The sequence below is a fragment of the Pygocentrus nattereri genome, chromosome 1, assembly GCF_015220715.1.
Source record: "Pygocentrus nattereri isolate fPygNat1 chromosome 1, fPygNat1.pri, whole genome shotgun sequence".
NCBI classification, from domain to species: domain Eukaryota; kingdom Metazoa; phylum Chordata; class Actinopteri; order Characiformes; family Serrasalmidae; genus Pygocentrus; species Pygocentrus nattereri.
In genome coordinates this window covers 26,747,372-26,755,284 of record NC_051211.1, presented here as the reverse complement: position 1 = coordinate 26,755,284, position 7,913 = coordinate 26,747,372, and positions in this window count along the sequence as shown.

Sequence of the window (7,913 nt, the reverse complement as noted above, 5' to 3'; positions counted from 1 at the left end):
ACTTGCTGAAGTGCAGACCGAGCATCAGAATGGGGGAAGAAAGGGGATTTAAGGGACTCTGAACGTGGTTGTTGGTGCCAGACGGGCTGGTCTGAGTATTTCAGAAACTACTGATCTATTGGGATTTTCACGCTCAACCATCTCTAGGGTTCACAGAGAACGGTCCGAAAAAGAGGAAATATCCAGTGAGCGGCAGTTGTGTTGACGAAAATGCCTTGTTGATGTGAGAGGTCAGAGGAGAATGGGCAGACTGGTTCCAGATGATAGAAAGGCAACAGGAACTCAAATAACCACCAAAATCTCTGAGGAACGTTTCCAACACCTTGTTGAAAGTGTGCCACGAAGAATTAAGGCAGTTATGAAGGCAAAAGGGGGTCCAACCTTTTACTAGCAAGGTGTACCTAATAAAGTGGCCTGTGTGTACATTAAACACAAGTTTTTAATACTTTGGTGATTTAATGAGACCTCTAACACCCCTTGCTGGCTTTCTGCAGGCTGAGGAACTGAGGGATGTGATCATCACTGAGTGACCTGATGCTAGCTTACTGTAAACAGCAATGTGTATTTATTCCTGGTGTGATTAAAAATACTGAAGAGATCTACAAGAACAAAAAATTCACAAAGCTGCCGGCCTCGCTTGTTCACGCGCTAGGAGTTTCTGAAATAGTTGGCTTGTCCCCTTTTCTCTGCCTCACGCAAGCCTACAGTTAGCTTGATCGCTCATTAACAGGTAACCGGGCAAACCCTCGACAGCTGGCTGCGCTGACCAGGACAGGCCACAGTCCGAGCATATAGCCAGAATCTCGACAGGACTTCAGTAGTCGCTGACTGACCACTATGCAGAGCGAGTAGCACCTCCTCCAGGTTTGATATGATTGGCTAACAGCTTACAAGGTCTGATATGATTGGCCGATCGCCTTCTCTAATTGATTAAATCTCAAGCAGCTGTGGATAAGAGCAGCAGCGCCCCCCACAGTTTGTGCCCTGCCATCACAGTATATCGTAAATTCGGAGACACGACAGTACTGTACAGGTGAGATGCTGATTTGAACTAAGCATTTCCCCCTGTATGGTACCAAAAAGGGTTCTGCTGTTGTAAGGAGTTATAAAACCCTTTACAATCCTTTTTACTGCAAGTCTAAAGCCATTTGCTGTGAAGCTACAGATTCTCCTAGCTATAAAAGCCATTTTGTACACCTAAGTGTGGGATGTGAAACTCTTTATCAGTGAAACCAAAGCATTCCTCAAAATAACAACAAACAGTACACGCACAGCAGCAGAGAGCCACAGTGTTGTATATAAACATAAAGGTTTATGGCAGTACATGCAAATGACCTAAAAGGAATATTAGTATTTTCTCTTTGAATTAAAAACAGTACTGGACTCAGGCCAGGAACCCTGTGGCATAAAGGCAGCTGTTTATGGTTCAGCATGCTTTTCAGACATTACTGTGACATTCAGTGAGACTGAATTAGCAGGATAATTTCAGTAAGAAGCCGCACAGAACAGTTCATGTGCACACAGCCTAAATAACTGCTAACTCCGAGAACGCTCATTATGCTATTCTAATTCTTTATATCGGCACATTAGGAAATTACAAAATACCCTTGGTGGATAAAACCAGGAACCAACAGAAACATTAATAGGTTTCTATTATTTTTTTTCAGCAGGGCTGTTAGTTACATTAGCCGTGTAAGTCCAGTGTAAAAATGAAAGAAGTAAACTCGAGGTATGAAACATACATTATATTGCCAAAAGCATTCGTCTGACTTCACATTCTTAACCCTTAGGGTTTAATAGGATGTCGGCCCAGCTATAACAGCTTCAGCTCTTCTGGGAAGGCTTTCCACAAGGTTTATCCGTGTGTTTATGGGAATTTTTTCCCCCATTTTTGACCGTTCTTCCAGAAGCGCATTTGTGAGGTCAGACAGTGAAATTGGATGAGAAGGCCTGGCTCACAGTTTCCACTCTAATTCATCCCAAAGGTGTTCTGTCGGGTTGAGGTCAGGACTCTGTGCAGTCCAGTCAAGTTCTTCCGCACCAAACTCGCTCAAATCCGTGTCTTTATGGACCTGCTTTGTGCACTGGTGTGCAGGCGCATGTTGGAACAGGAAGGGGTCGTCCACAAAGTTCGGAGCATGAAATTGTCAAACTTTACACTTGGCACAATGCAGTCAGACAAGTACCATTCTCCTGGCAACCACCAGACCCAGACTCGTCCATCAGATTGCCTAATTGAGAAGCGTGATTTGTCACTCCAGAGAACACGTCTCCACTGCTCTAGAGGCGAGTTGTGGCGTTTTACACCACTTCATTCCAGGCTTTGCATTGCGCTTGGTGATGTAAGGCTTGGATGCAGCTGCTCAGCCATGGAAACCCATTCCATGAAGCTCTCTACGCTGATCTTGAGCTGATCTGAAGGCCACGTGAAGTTTGGAGGTCTGTAGTGAGTGACTGCAGAAAGTTGGTGACCTCCGCGCACTATGCCCCTCAGCATCCGCTGACCCAGCTCTAGCATTTTATGTGGCCGACCACTTTGTGGCTGAGTTGCTGTCGTTCCCAATCACTTCCACTTTGTTATAATCCCACTGACAGTTGACTGTGGAATATTTAGTAGTGAGGAAATTTCACGACTGGACTTGTTGCCCAGGTGGCGTCCGATCACGGCACCACGCTGGAATTCACTGAGCTCCTGAGAGCGACCCATTCCTTCACTAATGTCTGTAGGAGCAGTCTGCAGTCCTAGGGGCTTGGTTTTATACACCTGTGGCCATGGAAGTAACTGGAACACCTGAATTCAATGATTTGGTTGGCTGAGTGAAAACCTTTGGCTTGAGTGACTGACTACACTTAATGGGGGTAATGGGAAAAATGACTCTGAAGGGGATGTGGGAGAAAACATCGATATTGTGTGACGCATATTAATCTTTGTAAAATAAAAGAACATGAAGTGAACTTCAGTAAAAGTCGTGTTGTACGGCCATCTTTCATTTAGTGGTGAAACTGTAATTAATCTAGTAAGAAAAATTGTGGATGTCAGACAAACTTCACCATCTGAGAGTTTGTGGCTGCTTAGATTAGCCCTTTGCTGCCTTCTCTGAAGCCATTTCATATGAGAGCATTTGAAGCGACCTGTTTCGCGTGATGAATGAGAGCTGAGACATGTTTTTACTCACGGTTTTCCATAAGGCTGAAGTTGTTTATATAAAAACTTGACACTGTGATGTAAGGATGTCATAAAATGTACGCCATACCAAAGAGGTGGATTTTCGTATAGGCGTGATATCTGCCGCGTGTTTAACCAATGCAGCTGCATTTCTACAACAGTCTCATCTATTTTAGATACAAATCCAATTCCAAAAACGTTTGTGAAATGCTAATGAAAACAGAAAGCAGTGACTAGTAAAATTGATTTGAACTGTATCACATTGGAAATGGTAAAAAAAAACACAGTATTTTAAGTTTTACTTTATGAACTTAATTGTATGTTTGTACATATATGGTGAGTCTAAATTTAATGCCTGCAACACATTCCAAAAAAATTTGGAGAGGAGCATGTCTACCCTTGTATTACATCACCTTTTCTCTTAACAGCACGTTTGAATAATCATCTGAAGACACCAACTGATCCAGTTTTGAAAGCAATTTTTTTGCCAGTCTTCAGTTAAACAAGTGTTCAGCTGTAGAGGGCCTTCATTGTTGGATTTTGAGCTTAATGAGAGACAGTTCTGGACTAGAGGCAGGACGTTCTAGCATCCACATTCTCTGATTACGCAGCCATATTGTTGTAACATGCTGAAGGTAGCTTGGTGTTTTCATGTTGAAATCAGCATGGGTGTGTTCTAAAAGACAGCACCTAAAAGGCAACGTATAGTTCTCCAAAAGGTGTTCAGAGTTAAAGGTTCTTTCACAGATGCGCAATTTACCCACAAATAACACGCTGTACCGTCACAGACCCTTCTTTTGAACTTTACGCTGGTAACAATCTGGAGAGTATTTTTGTACTTTGGCCGAGAGAACAGAACATATATTACTTCCATAAATAATCTGAAAGGTTGGCTCGTTAGAATACACATTTCAACTTTGCATCAGTCCATTTCTGATGAGCTTCAGTCCAGAGAAGTCGGCAACAGTTCTGAACACTGTTGACATATGGCTTTTGCTGGTTTGTCATGGGCAATCGGTTATTGTTTTTGGCCTTACCCTTTACACACAGCATTTTTTTCTGGATTCCCTAAACCTTTAGATGATGCAATGCGCTGTAGAGGGTGATATACCTAAATCCTCCCAAATCCTTGCAGTCACTTGCTGAGGAATGTTATTTTTGGGGGATTTTTTTTGCTGATTTTTGGTAAAGTGATGAGCCTCGACACTTTTTGTTATGTTATGTTATATGTTTTTGTAATGTGTTACAGGCCTCAGTTTCAGAATTAATGTATTTATAAAAGCAACAAAGTTGATCTCACAAATCATTGTTTTTGTACTGTTTTTGTTCAAATACAGGCCTTTTCGCTTTTTGCTATTTCTATTTGCATTTTACGTACTGTCTCAACCTTTTCAGAATTATATACAGTAAATGTGGTATTAATGAGGTATGTCACACTATGATATCCTACCACAGTTTTGCTGTCCGTTTCACAAAATAAATCAATAAATTATTTCTTTCTTTATTCTTTAATTGGTGGGAAATTCATTCATTTGTACCCTCACTATGGGCTGTTACCCCAGGAACTCACGATTCAAGTATTCACCATCACTGGGCTCAGGCCTATAGAAGGAATGCTTGCGTAAATGGACAAATGGCCTTGAATTAACATTACTCTGTCCAAAGTGGGTAAAGGACACGCACACTTCCCCCTAATCTCAGACAAAACTGTTATCTTACGTTTGCTCCTTGGTTTTGGGATTTGAGAAGTTGTGACATGTAGATTACACTGAAATGTAGATTAGGAGAAACGGTGCTTTAGTCATGGTGATAATGTTGCTCCTATTTGCTGGAAATGTTTGAAAGGTCATGCTGTTCTCAACCAACTGCTGTTTACACAAGAACCTGATAGGAGTTCTGCCTCAGACTGACGACTGTTAAAGAGGATGTAAAAACCCACAACTACCAGACTGCAATTTCCTCGTTCCTTGGTCTAAAAAAATGTCCTTAGTGAGTCGACATGTTGGCAAAGAGTCTGTGTTTGGTGTCTAAATCATCTCATCCTAAACCATGTTGACTTCTCAAAATTGGCTTCTGACACTGTACAACAAACTGTTATCTCTAAAAAATAGACAAAAGTATGGACATTCAAATGTGGTTTTATTGCTATATGATCATTGCTGCTCCATTTAACAGTAGGTGTTGAGTAAATTTGAATGCATGTGATCCGTCCCTGACAGCGGTTTCTCTTACACACTTTAACCGTTGTGCCTGTGCCCCTTCGCTTCCTCTTTTGCTGAGGTGGGGAAGAGTACTGAATATTCCTACTTAACTCATCCATTTTTCCATCCATCATTATACGCATGTTAATGTACCAGTGACCTCTGTAAGCAGGTTCAACATTTATTTTTCCTTTTCCTATCTTTATAATGCCTTTGTATATTTGTGTTCTTTCATGTCTAAATCTTTTGAAAAAGCTGTAAAAACACTACTCAAACAACAACTTCTCAACAGTGGGCATAAAAACAGAAGGCAGCCGTTTGTGAATCTACTTTTACCTGTATTTAAACGAAAGCAGTACAGACGCTACATATTTAACATTTGATCTTATCAGCTTCATTATTTTTTGGTAATTATACATTCATTCTAAAATTGATGCCTGCATCACATTCCAAATAGGTTGGGACAGGGGCAGATTAAGACTAGAAATGTTCATCAACAAATAGTCCAGTTGTTTAAGTATAACATTCCTCAAGGAGCACCAAAGTTGGAATTTTAAATATTTCACCTTTAACAATATCAGCAACGTCCAAAAACACTGGTAATGTCTCTGGGCTTGAGCTCATCTGAAATGGACAGATTCTCAGTGTGCAGTAGTCTGACAAGACAGCCTTTCAGATTTCAATAACAGACGTTGTGTTGTCACCTTAGCACTAGTCACTTTAACAAAATTCACTTCCTACGGAGCTTCTTATGTGCTGGCTTATTATCGGAATGTTCTGTTTCTTCCATTTCCATTTCTTTCTATTATTTTACTGCAGTAACAACACTTTTACTGGAGAATGGGTTTAGGATTTGCTGCTCACTATGAAAAGGATGTAAGGATTGCATAACAGCTTAGCACTAACACTAGCCTCCATGGAAAATTGTTTCTCTGGATTTTTAGCCAACCTGTTCTTCCTCATCATTCATTCCACATTGTGTTAATGAGAACGTGTTCTTGGTCTGTTTGAATTCCTCACCTGGCTGCCTCTCGAGAAAGACCACAATAAAAGCACCTGGCTTACAGGAACAATACACAACTTTAATTACTGCTGTAAAGTTTAACACACCAGAGGGTTTGGCATGGCCTACATACAAACACTTTCTTCTTAAATAACTGACGCTTTGGTGGTCGGCTGAAATGGCATGATGGAACAGGTTTGTTAGCTTAGGGTGATTGTAAGAGTGTCATTTTGGAAATTTGAACATTTCTGTCTGGTTTTAGGACATTCTTTCAAAAGATTTGCTGTTGATCATCGCATTTAGAACATTTTTAAAGTGAAGTGTTGAATCTGTAGATGAGGCCCTCTAAAATTCATGTTGTATCTGTACATAAAACATATCTGAAAGTGAAACTTGTGAAGGGTAGCTCCTACTCTTCTGCCACACCCTTTGTAAACTCCTAATTATCATTTTTTTATTTACAGTACTGTTTAAAGATCTATTCTTTTTTATTCTGTGCCACAAATCTAACAGGAATGGTTCAAGAAAAGTGTTGCATCTGTTTTTTGGCCTAAAACCTGTATATGTGTGGTTAAATCTTTAATATAATTGTTTTTTATCATTAAAGCTGCTATCTGCTAACACTAACTTTTAGAGAAGAGAGTGAAAACATTACTTTGATGTATAAAAAGTGGCTTTATTCTGTCATTTTGTACCATTTCTATTGATCCATTCATCATGAAAATTCACACAATATAAAGTAAATAAGTTGTACAGTAAAAAAACAAAGCTTTTTTATAACGATTAAGTACACAGTCATTCAGAGTGAAATGCTCCTCTCTAGAGAAACATACCAAGTCAGAACTTTTCACTGTGTTAGGCGATAGGAACCAGATATTTGAAGAATCTAGTGCCTCTAAAAGGGGCTTCATGAAATAGTTTACATGAAGTTGTTGCCTATACTGCCTAAGGCCTAAGACTTTGTTTTACAATAGTTTTGAGATAAGCTTTTAGCCTAAAACATATTTCTTAAAACATATTTATGACAACGAGACACATACAGGGTGTTCTAAGAAAATAGTCACGCCAAAAAGTAACATTGTTTTACCATCATCAACACTACGCATAAAAACTCAGGACACACATGTAGCTTCACCAGTCAGTTTTTTAGTAGATATAATCTGTATTTGTGTTCTAGACATTGCAATCCCTGGTTCCTGTTGCCACTACTGTTGCTAAGCTCCTTCACAGTTAACCTTTTCACATTAAACCACTCTGAAAGACTTTGTTTACATCTAATCAACTGAATAATCCCCCATTTAACATGCCAGTGCTTGCAATTTAACCCAGATTCAACGAGCTGGGTGTGGTATAGAGATGAATGACATTAATTATATGGTCATTGTGAGACATTTTTACGTTGCTGGTTTGTAGTAAAAACTAAAAAATATGAACACTTTAGAAACTTCAACCTGTTCAGTAACAGTAGCATAACATGTAATCCACACTTCCAAAAGAATGCACAAACCCATAAATTGCAAAGACCGTCAGAAGGCATGCAGCA